The sequence below is a fragment of the Sphaeramia orbicularis genome, chromosome 15, assembly GCF_902148855.1.
Source record: "Sphaeramia orbicularis chromosome 15, fSphaOr1.1, whole genome shotgun sequence".
Lineage (NCBI taxonomy): Eukaryota > Metazoa > Chordata > Actinopteri > Kurtiformes > Apogonidae > Sphaeramia > Sphaeramia orbicularis.
Window position 1 is genome coordinate 29,143,567 of NC_043971.1, and position 17,641 is coordinate 29,161,207.

The window sequence follows — 17,641 nt, forward strand, 5'->3', positions numbered from 1 at the left end:
ACCATGTCCCATATGAACCTGGCTTTGAATTCTGACGCATTCGAGAGTTGGAATACAGTGGCTTAACCTATTTCCTGAAATCCAAAGTGACCAGCTTGTCTGCTATTTGTCAGAATCTGGACCAGTCAGACCCCCCCACACACACACACCACCACCACCACCTCCTTTCTCTCCCCCCTTCTGTGCCTCCCCCACTGAAACCCTGCAGCCCGTTTCTCGGTGCCAGCGTGAATGCGGAGCGTTGCCTGGCCGCTCAATGACACAAGACAAAAACACACGGATGCATGCATTTGGGTTGTTATCTACAAAGCGACGTGCAGCTCAGATGTGACGGTGTCTCGGGGCCTTTTTATGAAGGTAAGTGTGCTCCTCGTGACGGTGCGTGGACTGCTGACACGAGCTGCCAAAAATACTGCGCTCGCCCTGCTGGAGAGGCGGGGATGATGATGCGCGATGCACTCAAAGCGCACACTGCTATTCTGCAAGTTACATACAAATAATACACATATCTGGATTTGTGGTACTTTGGTATAACGAGTGAGCTCCAGGTGGAAAATAAACATTCATATATATTAAAAAGTGACAAGGTCAAATGGTCACAAAGTCGCAGTGCGTTGCGCCGACGTGTCAGCAGCATCACGTCTCCATCAGCGCGCAAAGCTCCAAGTGCGCAAGAGCACGCGCTGATATGCGATATCAGTCATGTCTGCAGAATTAATAGAGACTTTAAATATCGCTCTTTGATTATTCCAGCATGTTGTTGTAGCTGTAGAGGAAGTTGAAAGCTGACCCCGCTTCTGGACTGGGCTTTGCTGTGGGCCAGAGGTTAAGACTTGTACACAGTCTGAGTTGAAGCATCACAGCAGGTGACAGTGTGAGAATACAGATCCTCTTCCTCAAACACTCTCACACACTCCGCAGCAGGGAACAGCATGAAAGAGTCCGAGAATAGACCCCACTGAGCTAAAAACCACTACTGTACCATGTAAACAGTGTCCGCTGCAGTGCACACACCTTTCCAAACTCCCCTCTCCTCTGCCAGCCCCACAGTGGGCTTGATACAATGTTGATGCAGTGTGGTTATAATATCTGAAAGCTGCATGCTTATCAGAGCTCCTGGAGTTTTCAGAAAGCTGCTATTCTCACAGTGATAAGCTCAAGTGTTGTGTCAGTTTACACCTGCAGTGAGCAAAGAAAGTTTAACATTTGGTCATGTTACAGAGAATCAAGCTGGAACAGGCAATTCACCAGCTACAAAATGGATTTATACCCATTTGTAGGTGTAATGTTTTCCACTTGTCCCTATTATACATGATTATAAATTAGATTGCCTGGACTTTCAATGCATTTCTTTTTAAAATTTCTATTAATAAGGGCCTCTATCCTGACTAGTGCTAAAAACCCACTTGTATCTGTGAGGATTTTCTCTCTTATTCTTCTATCAATAAATTTGTATCTTTGTGGGACTTGACATTCCACAAAGCTTTGCATACACACTATGGAGCAAAGATATTCTGTCATAATTGCTGCTAATATCCCAAGAGGGGTGACCAGCAAAAGTCACTGGTCACTGGCCCCACACTGCAAAAAAGGTCTGTAAGAAAATAAGAAAGTTTAACTCTTTATTCGGTTAAAATGTCTTGTTTTAAGTAAAATTAGCTGCCAGTGCAGCATGGAAATTGCACTTATTAGGCTCTCTTAAGATAGGACAATATTATCTAAGGGTTATAGAATACTAAAATACTTCTTTAAGCAGAATATACTTGTTTCAAGTCTTCGTTTTCAGAATTTTTAAATCTATGGTGTATGTTTATATAGGCAAAACTGCATAAAACAAGTAAAATTTATTGAGGGCAAACAGTTACTGTGTCCATCATGCTCATCCCCCAACAATGAAGCTTGTTTTATAATAAATACTGCTTAAATTTTGTGTTAAAATCTAAGTGGGGTAGCTCAACATGAAAATTCTTAGAACAAGTCAAACAATCTTAACAAGATTAAGTCTCAATAAGTTATAAATCTAAGAAAAAGATCTTTTAAGACAAATATTCCAAATTCAAGTCAGTTTATCTATGTCAAGTTCTCCTTTTTGGCAGAGCACTAACTCAGTTCTCATCTCTTTGTGGCCTTACAAATCAGATGTATGGTTTAGGGAGAACTGTTGCTATACTGGCTTTAGAGCATCACACCATCTTCCACAAAGACAAACAATTGTCTTGTTTTTTTGGCTGGGAGATCCTCTTCTCATGCTGAATTTCAGTCCAAGTAGAAGTTGAAGTGTTTGTGAGATCGCCTGAAGAGACAGCCGTTCAGGAGCAACAGAATTCAACAAGTGAGTATGTATTGGCAGGTTCAGATGATGAATGAATGAATGAATGAATGAATGAATGAATGAATATAGCTAACATTCACTTTGCCAAGACATATTTGAGAGTTTTTGACTTCACCTGGCTACTGTGTGTACTCCAAACTATGATATGATGTGCTACTGCTGATGTCAGAGAGAGGGGCCTTGATGCAAACAGCTAAAGTGTGTTTCTTTCAGCTGGTAGTTATCCATAGTCAGTGTTGTGAGATCGCGGTGGCTTTGTTGAGGAGGGGGACATGGGAGAGCCTGCACAGAAACAAAGAGAAACACTGGTGAGGATTGGACCAGGAGCAAAAACTATTTATACAACTTTAAAACCCTTGAACACTAACTGTAAAATATATTCATCACTTCATTTGTCATTAGACAGCCACTTCCATCTAATAGTAATATACTTATGCATAGGAATAATACAAGATATGAATTTTTAGTGATCTTTTTATAAATGGCTAAAAAATCTGGATCTAAAATGAAAACTGTAAACCTGGTTTTATTTTTTGTGTTGTTCCTCATGTTTTAGATGTGCTTGCAATTCACAACTTCCTCCAAATCACCTTCAATTATGAATACTCCCTTTGCAAAATTAGTTTGTCTCAGTGTTAAATATTTGGAGAGCAGTGGTATGTAGAGCTGTAGTTAAAGGAGTAACATTGTTAAGTTTTATATAAGAGGTGGAAGCAAGAGGTGTAGCTTTATACTACTGTACTATAGCAGTCCTACATTTAATGCCTTTAACCCATGAGGACCCAGTGTGACATTTGTGGCAGTTCCCAAATGAATTTTTCTCTATATTCAATCATCCTTAAGTGGTTTATCACCATTGATTGTAATATTATCCTTTTTACTTTGTGTTTTTTCAGTGTAAATCATGTATTTTTCTGTATTTAATTCACTGATCATGTAGATGTTCATAAAAGCTCAGGGTAAAGTTGAGGATTATTATATCAAAAATAGAGAAAACTGATGAAAAAGTGACTTTTATGGTAAAATCTATCAGTAATTGAACATAAACCAATTGACCATTGATCCAACTCCATGGGTTTTACTGGTGAATCAATGTTGCAGAAGATGATAGTGTTTCCATGTTCACTACAGAGCCTCTGAATGTCCAAATGGGTCACATCTGATGACCATGAAAAAATGACAAACTGTATTTTACACCAAATATTCACATGGATCAGTCGATCAACAAGGATTAAACAGTTTATATCAGTAGATTTGATAGATGGTGGATGTTTGGGTCTTTATGGGTTAATGTCTTTTTAACCTGAATTTACAGACTATAGAGTTGAGTATCTTTCATCGTAGTCCAGGTAAAGCACATTCAGATGTGGCCACGGATCCATTGAAATAATATTCCAACGCTTTTTCTCATCATTTTACATTTAATTATGTCTGGAATTTAATTTTAACTCAGGGTAAGCAGAAAAAGAATGGGATTTACAGTAAGGACACTTAAAACATGAGTCATTTCTTCACATTTGAGGTTAAACTACTCAATTTATTTAATTATAGAATTAAATTTCTTAAATCGATTAAGATTTGTTCCACTTGTAATGGGAGGGTTTTCCCCACCACAACAATTTTGGTAATAAAATGATGATTTTTGTTTGTTGTCAGCTGATACAGACAAGTAGAGACAAACAATAAGAATGAAGAGAAAGGGGCATGTTATTAAAAAAAAAAAGGCAGGAAGAGGTTGTTACTGTTGGAATCATTTATGATGTAATTGGTGTCAAAACTAGGAAATGAACACATACTGTCCTTGTTTTTTAGTGTAGTTGGATTGTTTTCATTTGTTTTAATCCAAATAGTTGATTTATTGAGTTGACATCAAGTCTTAAAGTATGACGATAATCACCTTCTCTTCATTCTTTTGCATCACAGACACCGGCATCTTCACCTTATTCCATGAAGTTTAAGGACAAACGTTGTTCCATCTATAAACAACTGGAATATTAGCAGAAGATTCTGGCAGTGGAGGACCTGTTCAACCATGGAAACACAGCCTCCCTCCTTCAAACATATCCTTCATAAGGCTGGTATTGCGATATTTGTAGACATGCAAAATTCTGCTGATGTTTTGACGGATGCCAAAATGCTCTAATGTCAAAACAACACAACAACATGCTGCTAGTAATGTAGTTATGCATTGGTGTCATTTTAGTAACATAACATCTCACCTGGAGCTGCTCTGCATCAGTCAGCTTTCACCTGTTCCTGCATGTACGACTTTTGCGTTGAGCTTCCAGAACTTTCAGAACTTTCAGAGTTTTGCACATGTTCCTGTGTCAAACATGTGTCACAATAAAAGCCATGTTGACAAATGAAGTAGTTCTGTATATTCTCTGCATTTAAACCAAAGGAAACTAAGAAAAAATATAAACTTTCCTGCTGTATAGATTAGTAAATTAATGAGGCGCAACTGAACGCACCATGACCCACCTGTTGCTGTGTGTTTTGCTTGTTGAACTCAATAAACTAGGGTAGAAACTTACTGCAGAGCTGTTTTTTTTTTTTATTACAGGACCACTTTGATGCAAATAATTAACCATGAATGTGGCTGATAGATTACAAGTTTTATCCATCAAATAAAAAATCTACCCATATTTGAAGTAGTCACATGCATAATATTCACTGTAAAAAAAATCTGTAATTTAACAGAATTTTCACTGTTTATTTTACAGATTTTTCCTGTATTTTTAAGATACAGGGAAATATCTATGAAATGACAAAAAACGACTGTGATTTTACACGTCAAATGTAAAATAACATGAAAAAACTGTAACTGTGAATAACCATAAAATTTCCATTTTTAAAAGAATTTTTTTCTATTTTCACAGAAAAATACAGTTAAAATACATTTGCAAATGTATCATAATTTCACAAATATTTCTTTTCTATTTATGAGATTAAACTGTTAATTTAAAGTTTTAATAATGTAAAAAAAATAAAAAATAAAATGAGATAAACTTACTGACACTTAACCGTAAAAGAAGTATTTGTTCTGTAAGTTTAACAAGACTTGTTTGCTAATTGACAAATATCTTGTGTAATTATGGGAGGTTTCACAACAAAAATATTGAATAAATGTATAACATGTATAAGCACTGATAAACTGTCCAAATACAGTTTTTATCAGTGGATTGTACAACTTAGTCTCAATGAAATTTTTTATATATATATATATATATATATATATATATATATATATATATATATATATATATATATATATATATATATGTAATTTGATTGTTTTAATACATGAAAATATTCTTTATTAAACATTAAAAAGTTAAAAAAACAACAACAACAACAACAACAAGATCTCATGTAAAGTTAGGGCAAAAAACTGCTTTTTAATTATGGAAAATTACTGTATTTTTTTGAGATGGTTATTTTCCATTATTTTACAGTATTTTTTCGGCACCCCTGCTGCCAGAATAATACTGTTTTTGTTTTTTTGTTTTTTTACAGTGTTGTTACACATCTTAATCTGGCAATAAAAATGTGCAACCCACTTCGGTAAAGGCAGAATTATGTGTAGAATTCAACAGATATATCATCATTATCATTATGTCATTTCTAGCTGAGAAGTTGCCTTGTCACAGACTTTCAATGGTGGTATCTTCAGCAGATCCACAGTGGACCAAATGAAATGTATTTCAAGTGAAAAGTGTGTGTGAAGGTGTGTGTGTGTGTGTGTTTGTATTAGCAGCAAAGAATGTCATCCTCAGTCAAAGTCCAGTTTTACTCTGATCCTCTGGGTGTTTCTGAACAGAGGGAGAAGTGGATTCCCTCCCTGCTTTGTATTCACCTCCACAGAAACCTATCCAGTGTACTTCAGGTGGTCTGTCCTCTCCTGGGTCAGACCTTGTTGGTACATTATGTCCAGACACTTTACAGAGCTGCAGTGAATCCTCTCTGGCTCATGTCCTGACATCTTCAGTCAGATCTTCAGACAGGATGATCTGAACAGAGGTGTGTGAAATCATGTCCTTCATGTTGTTCCAGATGTTGAAGCTCAGGCCGCCCAGATGTTTGACCTGGTCCATCAGAGACTATGAGCAGTGTTGTGGATGTTCCATCAGGCGCTGTTTCTTCACTCTTTCCACTGTAGGACTGAGACCTCTTTGGTTCTCAGCTCCTCCTCTGTGGCTTTGTTTTTCATGACAGAACCATTGTCTTTCTGCCAATATCGTCCCTCAGAGCTCTGATCCAGGTCTCTTCTTCTTTTCTGTGAACATGCTGAAACTTAAACTACTTGTTAAACTGCCTCTCTGTGTGTATCTGGATGTGGATTTCCTCTGTTCTTTGATTCAAGTTTTCTTAACTCGTACAAAGAGCTCATGTTTGTCCTTTAAAGGCTTTGGGGATTTCCAGAGCTCTTCTCTGTGATCCGGTGCAGCTTCATTGATGGACCTAAATCTGTGATTGTTGTGTTTTGTTTTGTTTTTTTTTAAGTTTGACAGTTTGTCTTGTTTGTGTCACCTCAAGTCAGTCAGGTCAGGTTGAACCAGTACGACACTAAACAAACAGGTTTAGTGATGACATTCTTTAAGACTGTCCAATATTTAATATACCTATTGTTGTGAAATGAAGTATTACTCTTTTGGGTTTACACAGACTGCATGGAAACATGTATATGTGTGTGTATGTGAAGCTGGCATCATCCTGATTAAAAATATGGTGAAGCATACACGCACATCTGAAAGGGCATCCTCTGTTTATAAACAACAAAATCACATGGACATAGAACAGTTATGCAGTCCCTCAGTACATTCAGTTGTATAATTAATGCATCATCATTTAATCAGGGTTCCCTCTGGCTCTTAAAAAGTCTTAAAAGTCTTGAATTTACAAATCTGCATGTAATACCTTAACCCATGAAGACCCAAACAACCACTGGCGACCAAAATCCTCTACCAATATAAAATGTTTAATAACTTCTGATCCACTTATCCTGCTAATACATGTAATTAATTGGTGTAAAATGCAGTTTGTCATCTTTTCATGGTCATCAGATCTGACCCATTTGGACATTCAGAGACTACGTAGTTACCGTGGAAACACCATTGTCTTCTACAACATTGATTCAGCATTAAAACCCTTGGAGTTGGATCAATGACAGTGGAAGGAGACACTGGGTTTATGTTCAGCTAATGATATATTTTGTTTAAAAAGTCACATTTTCTTAATTTTTCTCTGTTTCTGATAGTATGACAATTGACTTTAATCTGAGCTTTTATAAACATTTATATGATCAGTCAATTAAATTTGGGAAAATACCACATTTTTATTGTAGAAACACAAAATACAAAGAATATTATAATAAATGGTGATAAAATGCTTAAGAAAGGTTAAATAGAGAGAAAAATTCATTTGTGAACTGCCAGAAAAGTAACACTGGGTCTTTATGGGTTAAAAAAGTCTTTAAACGGTATTAACTTTGATATGGTAGGACTTAAGTTATGTTGCCAAAAACTTGTTGGCTTTAATGTGTTTAAATGTGTCTGTTAAATGTCCAAACTGCAAAGAAAATAATGTTAGTCGACTCACTTCCACCCGTTCCAACCTGATAATTTATATTGAAATTAGGAACCAGTAATCGCTAACTGTGCCCCCAGGTGAGAATTGACTCGGAACGGTAGGAATTGAGGCACTGGAATAAATAAATACATTTTCCTAAATTGTACAAGTCAAGAATTTTTGCCAATATGGCTGTGAAATATGAAATATGCATTAAATTCTGTTCTAAATAGTCTTAAAAAGGTCTTAAAAAGTCTTAAATGTATCTTGTAGAAATCTGTAGGAATGCTGTTTGATAGAAGTGTACAAAACAAATGTAAATAATAAATGCTTTTTGACCTAAAATGAGAATACAATGACTAACTTATCAGATATTACCAGAGTTTATGAGTGCATGCCCCGTGGTTCTGTACTATAATAGTCAGTTTCTGCAGAATTATTGCAGCTGCTGTTTCATAAGTTCCAGTTACACATCTGTACAGGCTTTTAATATAAAGCAGATATCAGATGATAGATACAAGAAGTGAATATGTGGCAACATCCGCTGAGATGGGGGGCAGAAATGACAGTGTGTCTGGAGGTGGAATCAAATAACGTGATTGTGTAATGTTTCCTGTGAGTGAGTAGCACAAGGAAGGGTGAGTTCATTACATTTCTATAACTGTCAATGTCAAGGTCAGGGGAAAATATGCTTCCAACAGTGTTTTAGTTGTGGGTTTCCGCCCCTATGAGTGTAGCATGTGACGTAATTTTAGCTTCTTTTGTAAAATTTACAGATGAGGCATTGAATGTATCGCTACGGCTGTTTTGCATCTGTATGATTATGAAGGATTCTTATTGTGGCTTGAGCACCAAACACAATATTTAAACTCCTAATTTCATATCACACACAATCACAATGAAGACTATTCTGTTCTAACACAAAACAGACCCTCTCGTAAATAGACTATTATTGAATTATGCAGATGGTTTTTGGACTGCAATGGTCATTCTAGACATTGCTGTTTACACCCAGCATAAATAGACCATATGAATATTTATGCATAATTAATATTATATACAGCCATGCATCTATGGGTAAACATGTTATATACAGTTTTACAGTCATATGCAAAGCTTTCTGGTTGAAAGGCTTTCTAATATACATGTACTGCACATGTGTTAATGTTGTGAAATGGTCCATTTTATCCCAAATTACTGACTTTTAACCCTACATCTAAAATCTAAACATAGTTTTGATACATAAAGCTAAACAGGAAATTTAATTCCTAAATTAAACCAGAAAGGCACTCCTCCACCAAGGCAGATCAGCCACAGATCAGTCATATTCTGATTTTTTCACCAGGGCACAGGAAAGGATTGTATCTTGGACATATATTTTCTAATCTGTGCAAGATTTCCCAAGTTTGACAAGAGTGGGGATCTGGCCTTTTCTAAGGAATAGTATAGACTTGTACTCCTTATGTTATGTACCGGTAACAGGACGTCAGCCTTATGGGACAAACATCATATGATTAATTTGCAAGTATAGAGGTTGTTTCCCGTGGCTGGAGGGGTGAAGGTCTTGCCCTGATGGTGCCTGAACACTGCTCACCATGGAAATATTTATGTGCTACATTTCCTTTTGGTGTACAAACGTGTGCATTTTCAATATAATATATTTATCCAGACTTCAGTACGCACACCTGTTGCACTGTCCTCTGAAAAGATAAGAAAAGAAATGAAAAGAAAAGAAAAGAGAAGTTAAGATAAGATAAGACTTTATTGATCCCACCGTGGGGAAATTACAGTGTTAACAGCAGAAAAATACAGAAAACAAAGTGCGCAAAAGGCAGGTAGAAACATACAAGCATGAAGCATGAAAATTTATATATATATATATATATATATATATATATATATATATATATATATTTATTTATTTATTTATTTATTTATTTATTTATTTATTTATTTATATATATATAATTTATATGTGTGTGTATATATGTATATATATATATACATATATATATATAATTCATATATATATATATATACACACACACACTTTTTTTTTTTTTTACATGTTTACAATATAGTCGTTCATAGTCTCTAGCATTAAAGATGTTTTCCTCAGTCAAACCCAAGTGTAAGGACCGTGGATGTAGTATTTTCTACAGATTGTCAAGCTGTTTCAGACAAATTCTATTGTGATATCAGTGATAAATAACATAATTTTGCATGTAGGCTTTTTTTTTTAATATATATTTACTGGGTGTACTGAGAAGTCTTGATTATAACCAAAAGCACTTTACAGTGATATTCACTCAGGCTAAATAAAATAATTCTGATTAGATCTAAAGTGCCTTTAAGTGAGATACCATCCACCCTACTGTCCTTAATACCATTGTCTGGGACTGTGCTGTACCATATGCACTTTAACTGTAGTTTATGTGTTGTTTTAGTGGTTGTGTTGATCATCTGATCTGCTACCAGAACCCTGTGCCCTGGGACGTTATTGACTATTATTAGAAAGGTCTATATTAAAAACAGATGGTAACATGAGGCCGTGGAGTCAAACCAGGTGACTGAGTTGCTAAGTGTTATTGTGTTTTTATGACCAGATGCATCTCTGATCACTTATGTGAAACCCCCACAAAAAGTGAGAAAGCAGTTCTGATGCGATGCTGCTTTATGGTAAATTCTGTATTTTACAGAGGCAAATATATGAATGAAAGTAAAATAAATAAATCTATAAATAAATAACAAGGCAGATTTTATTTTATTTTATTTTTTCACTGTACTTCATCATTTCAATGTGTAAAGTTAATCAGATTTTTTATTTATTTAAAGCTAAGTTTAGACCTACATGCAGACATGAGTTTAGAACATGTTTAATTCAGATGATCCATATTCTGTCTACATCTGAAATACAAGTGGCCATGTATTTCGAGAAACTATTTGAAGTGGCTCTGAGGAACCGAAAGCACCTTCAACCGAAAGCTGAAAATAAAATTAAAGACTTATGAAATTAGATATTCATAAACACAGCTTCCTGGAGCCTCCTTGTAATTGTTCTTCTTAAAAAAATGACTTATTTCTTGTGTTATTTTAGTGACAGCCTTCTTATGATACTGATTAATTTTTGAGATTAACCTGACTAATGAAAACATTTTTTAATTTCCCTGAAAAAACAGTAAAGTTTTTCAATCATACTCACAGAGACAGAGACATATCCTCTTTTTTAACATATTTTATTGTCACATATTGCACCTCTGTTCAAAAAAACTACTGTAATTATTAATTACAGTAGTTCATTTATTATCTGACCCCACTTCATCCTCAGTAGGGTTGCTGGAGCCTATCCCAGCTACTTGGGTGAAGGCGGGGTACACCCTGGGCATGTCGCCAGTTCATCGCAGGGCTGACAAACAATCACTCTCACATTCACACCTGCATGCAAACTCCACACAAAAAGGTCTCACCCCCATCGACTGGTGTTTACACAAAACATGAAAATAAATAAATAAATAAATAAAAAAAGAGCTATGGTTTAATTTATTTCTGTTATTTATTATTGTTTTTAAGTATCACCAGTTTTATTTGATGTGTTACCTATATTCAAGAAATTCTGTCATTAATCTTACATAAACATTACTACGGACCCATGTTACTTATGTGCCAGTTCCAAAATAGTTTGTTTTCTCTGTATTTAACCTTTCTTAAATGATTGATTACCATTTATTATGTGTGATCCTCTGCATTTTGCAGTTTTTCCTGTGGAAATCGTGTATTTTTCTATATTTAATTTACTGATTATGTAGATGTTCATGAAAGCTCAGATTCAAGTTGAAAAATATTATATCAGAAAGAGAGAAAACTGAAGAAAAGGAGACTTTCTAGTGAAGATATCCATAATTGATTGTAAAAACCCCATCTCCATCCACAGTCATTTATCAAACTCCATGAGTTTACTTACGAATCAATGTTGTAGATGATGACAGTGTTTCCATGTTCACTACGGAGCCTCTGAACGTCCAAACGGTCATATGTGATGACCATGAAAAGATGACAAACTGCATTTTACACCAATTATTTACATGGATTGATAGGATAAGTGGTTCAGAAGTTCTTAAACATTTTAGATCAGTAGATGCTTTTGGTTACTGATTAGTGTTTGGGTCTTTATGCCTTTGCAGTTGCACATGTCACTTATTATAGCATCCAAATCAATGTTGGTAAATGAGAGCTGTGTGAATCTCTTAGTTTTCCCTTCATTGACATAGATTATAGATTTGAAAACACTGAATTCCTTTTGACATTTATAGGGAAAAATGTAAAGGAAAATTTCCTCTTTGTCTTTCCTCAGACAGGGTCATATTTTAGGTGAAACTTATAGTAACATGATGTTTTCATGGATATGTGTGTAGATTTAATTCCGATATTTATGCCTGCTTTCATTTCAGACCAATACATGGACAAGTGGCTGCAGTGTAATAGCTAATGTAGAGTGAATAAGCTTATTTGCTTTCCATTAACTATAAAAACAAATAACTGACATGAAAATCTGTTATCCTAATTTTCCATGGCATAAGGTTGGAGGGGTTTGAGCTACAGAAGCTAATTTGGTCATGCTTTAATCTTTAAATACTTAAACATCTACTGATCTAAAATGTTCAAAAAATTTCCTATCAATATATTAACATAATTTAGATAAAATACAGTTTATCAGCTTTGCCCTGACATCAGATATGACCCATTTGGACATTCAGAGGCTGTTTAGTGAACATGGAAACACTGTCATCTTCTCCAACATTCATTTTCCAGTAAAACCCATGGAGTTTGACAAATGACAGTGGATAGACAGTTGTTTTAACATCCAGTTAAGCATATATTTTGTAGGAAAAAGTCTGTTTTCTCAGTTCTGATGTAATAAACATTGATGACAAATACTGTGGCATGGTCATATCTAAACATCTAGATCTAGTCTAGATATGACCATGCCATGGTAATAAAGGCATGTTAATGTTTACAGAGAGTACCTTAGAGTTTTCTTCCAGTTTGTCATCTACTTCATGAATCCCTTTTTCCAAAGAGCACCTTGAACAAACTCGTTTTTTGGTCCTAAAAGCATTCCTTCCCATGAATTTTTTAATAATAAACACTGAATTTACTCTGAGCTTTTATGAACATCTACATGACCAGTAAATTAAGTAAAGGTAAATACTCACTATTCAGTGAAAACACAAAGGATAAAATAATAGCAATGAATCAGTTACAAATGGACTTGGTGTTTCAGCGTTAAAATAAATCTCCAAAGTCTATGAATATATATGTAAAACTGTGTCGCCACAAGTTTTTTGCTTGCATGACGCCCTGACAGGAAACATGTTACTGCTTTTGTTCTGTGTACATAAATTCAATAACCCCTGACATCTATACTTGTCCGAAAGAAAGGTCTAATTTAAAAGGTTCCTGAGGTGAAATTCTTTACGTTTCTGCTTATTTGTTCAGAAAATAATTTCAGATCCTCAGTCCAGGCCAGTTTCAATACAGAGGAATGTGGTCTCATTAACCTCCCATAAGTAAATAAGCTCAGGGTTGTTTTTACATCTTGAATAAAGCGTCGATGCATACACACCCTGGTGAAAGTAACACAATTTATTTCATAACGAAGAAGTTACGTCACATTGTTTCTACATGAAGAATGAAAGTGCATAAAAAGACAGAGATAAGATTACATAACCTCCCCATGTTAGTTAAGGGAAACTCCGAGGAATAATCAAAAACATATGGATGTAATGTAAAACGTCTGAATAACACAAAGGGAACCTGCCTGCATATAATGAGTTCTTTCAAGCACTAGAAACACTTAGTAATGGAAATTCAGTCCTTGGGACATGAAAACACAGCTGAACCATGAGTCTCTGACCTAAAAATGATCTTGTCAGGCAGCAGAATAAATGAATTTTAACCCATAAAGACCCAGTGCTACTTTTGTGGCATTTCCCCAAATTAATTTTTCTCTTTATTTAGCCTTTCTTAAGTGATTTTTCACCATTGATTGTAATATTATCCTCCTTATTTTGTGTTTTTCAGTGTGAATTCTGTGTTTTTCTATATTTAATTCACTGATTATGTAGATGTTCATAAAAGCTCAGATTAAAGACAAGGATTATTATATCAGAAACAGAGAAAAGAGAAGAAAAAGTGACTTTTTCAGCAAAGATATCAATAACTGAACAAAAAACACAAGTGCGGCCATCCACTGTCATTTATCAAACTCCTGTTTTTTTTTGTTTTTTTTTGATAAAGGTGTGAAACTCTTGTCCACAAGCATGGACAGAAAACCCATACCTGGGTCTTAGGAGGTTAAGTAATTTATCACAATTTATTGTATTATCCTCTTTAGTTTGAGTTTTTTTTCAGTGTAAATCATGTATTTTCCTATATTTAATTCACTGATCATGTGGATGTTCATTAAAACTCAGAGTAAATTCAAACATTATTATATCAAAAGCAGAGAAAACTGAAGAAAAAGTGACTTTTTCAGTAAAATCTAATATTATCTGAACATAAACCCAGTGTTTCCATCCGCTAACATTTATCAAACTCCATGGGTTTTACTGGTGAATAAATGTTGTAGAAGATGACGGTGTTTCCATGTTCACTATGGAGCCTCTGAACATCCAAATGGGTCATATGTGATGACCATGAAAAGATGACAAACTGTATTTTACACCAATTATTTACATGTATTGATAGGGTTAGTGGTTTAACAGGTATTAAACAGTTTAGATCAGTGGATGCTTTTGGTTTCCAGTGGCTGTTTGGGTCTTTATGAGTTAATATTTGGAGTCATAATTCTCTGTGCATTTATGTTACAGGATACATGACAGTATGTTTATGTGTTGTGCAACAGTGGGAGGACTGTGGTCTTGGTTTAGCCTCATTGAGACTTGATCCACCCTGTTTGGGAGTTTGGTCATATTTTTGGCTCGGAACTTATTGAGGCTAAAGATCGAAGCCCGTCTGTAGAGAATCCAGATGATTTTTTAGCTTGGTATTGTTGTCTTTATGGCTCCAATGAAAATCCCAAATATGCATTGGAGCAATTTGTTGAAAATGATAAAGTCACTTATACAATGGGTAAAAAATGACCATTGTGTCCATATTTGGGATTTTTCTGACCAATATGGCAGCTGTTGTTGGGAGTTTGAGATGCTGAAAGTCAGACATTTATACCGTATATGTACAGTGCAGCTTTATCACAAACTCAATTTGGTCACTTCAGCTTAGTCACTCCTCAGACAGCTTTCCAAAATGCAAATCTTTGTTATGATTTAGAAGCTTAGATATATTTGTGAAAGTTGTGTTTTATTTGAACAAAAGCCAAGACCACACACATAGAATATATTACTGAAAATGAACAGATTACAGAGGAATGTCAGTGTTTTCTCTTCTCTTTGGCATCAAAATTAAGTAAATAAGCTCTCCATAAAATCTAAAAAGAAGAAAATAAATATGAGTTTAATATCATGCAAACTTTTGGTTGTATCAGACACATTAAGAAAAGTCTATAATGCTCTAGTTTTACAGATTTCATGAAACTGTTGATGACACCTGAAGAGGCTGTGTGTGGTGGTTTTAGTTTTCACTGCAGGAGTACAGACAGAGCCTGGTACGAGCTGTAGACCAGAGGAAATGACGTTCAACGCCTAGAGAGTGGGTACAGACTGCAGAGGGCAAAGGATGGTCTACCTCGCTCTCACAAACACACAGTCACTAAAACCACACTGTTTATGACGCATTACTCAGCCTGACGAGACAGCTCTCATTTTATAGACGACCACAGCTTCAGAACAGTTCACAGATCCTACTTAGTTGTCCTGACATATTCAGTCTGTTGCAAACGAATGACTCAATACGAACATTCTTTGGCTCTTACTAACATTTTGCATTCATCTTATGTCTCATAACCTTTAATCCTACTTTTATAAAGTCTGCACTGATGCTTTTACGAGGGATTTCACCTTTCAGCTGATATGTGTATCCCAGCGTGTACATTTTCAATCAACAGTTTTGATAAGAACATTGTAAGACTATCTTATAAATCAAACATTAATACTTATATTCAACACCCTAAATAATATTAATCCTTAAAGTCCCAGAACTACATTTGTGTTGACTTCCATTTTCCTCTAAATCTAACCTTTCTTAACCTTCTGAGACCCAGCGATGCATTTTTTTCCTCTGTGGGGGACAAAAGTTTCACAGGTTTAGTTAAAAAATTATGTCCGTTACAAAGGACATTCCATTAAAAAATAAATATATAAATAAAAATAATTTTTAAAATGTATCTGAAAAAACTGCCGCATTATGTAGTTTCCAATCAAGATAACTGTTTAATGTAAAAAAAAAAAGCTAAAACTTTCCCTTTCCTGGGTCTCAGGAGGTTAAGTAATTTATCACCATTTATTATAATATTATCACCTTTGTTTGTTCTTTTTTTTCCCCCAATTTTTCAGTGTAAATCAGGCATTTTCCTATGTTTAACCCTTTATAGGGCACTCACTGAAATACTCTGAAATTCAAAATATTAACCTTAGTGTGATATTGGACATCGTCATCTCCCTCCTCTTGCCATAAAACATCTGAGCACCACTTGCCAAAAATTAAACACATGCAATAAAACAACAGTTATAAGGTCATAAACAGACAAAAATCACTCATAGTCACTGTTTACAACTTTAACATTTCTATAAAACCTCTCTGAATCACTGTATAGTGTTACAAAAACCAACGTGCTTCTTGACCTGACAGTATTGGCCCCATATTTAATATTCACAGAAATGACCAAAAGTAGTCACTTACCTGATAAAAGGTTAATTCACTGATCATGTAGATGTTCATAAAAGCTCTGACTATATTCAAATATTATACCAAAACAGAGAAAACTGAAGAGAAAATGACCTTTACAGCAAAATATATCATTAACTAAATATAAAAATAAGTGTCTCCATCCAATGTTATTTATCAAACTACATCAGTTTTACTGGTGAGTTAATTTTGTAGAAGATGACGCTGTTTCCACGTTCACTATGGAGTCTCTGACCGTCCAAATAGGTCATATCTGATGACCATGAAAAGATGACAACCTCCATTTTACACCATTATTTACATGTGTTGATAGGATTAGTGGATCAACAGTTATTAAACATTTTAGATCAGTAGATGTGTTCAGTCGCTGGTGGTTGTTTAGGTCATTATGAGTTAATAGAATTCTGAGTTGGTGAATAATAAACTATGCATCCTAGTGTTTTACTACATTCTTCAAGTGAATTGTTCCTATTGTAAATATCAGGTTTCTGCGTGTAAAATATGGTTTCACCTTTCATTTTGTTGGACATTCTGCAGGGAAACAACACTCACCTAAAAACAGTAATGTGAAAAACAATAAAACTTTCTAAAGACATAATAATAATAGTACTTCCGTAGTGTCAGTGCTCCTATTGGATCTTGCTCAGACACGTGAATCTTTCAGTGATGTCTCTATTGGACGTCACACTTGGAACGATGCCACTCACTGGGGCTTGTGACCGTTAATATGTTTCACATGCAGTTGTTAGGACACGCATGTGGCAGATGCATCTCCATTCATCATATGGGTGTCACACTGTCACGGCATCCACACAGCTGACGGATCTGGTGACAGTGTCTAAGTCGTGGCCTTTAGAAAGAAAAGGTTTGAAGTTATTA

At 35.1% G+C, this 17,641-nt stretch overlaps 1 protein-coding gene across 1 annotated transcript in view; it reads left to right on the top strand.

The window, feature by feature from the left end:
• The first annotated feature begins 203 nt into the window (after positions 1-203).
• The window catches only part of LOC115434244 (equilibrative nucleoside transporter 1-like), a 64,554-nt gene continuing 47,116 nt past the window's right edge, over positions 204-17,641 (top strand). The window contains exon 1 of the mRNA XM_030156085.1: positions 204-357. The gene's annotated coding sequence lies outside the window, so the exon portion shown is untranslated. The remainder of the gene's footprint in view (positions 358-17,641) is intronic.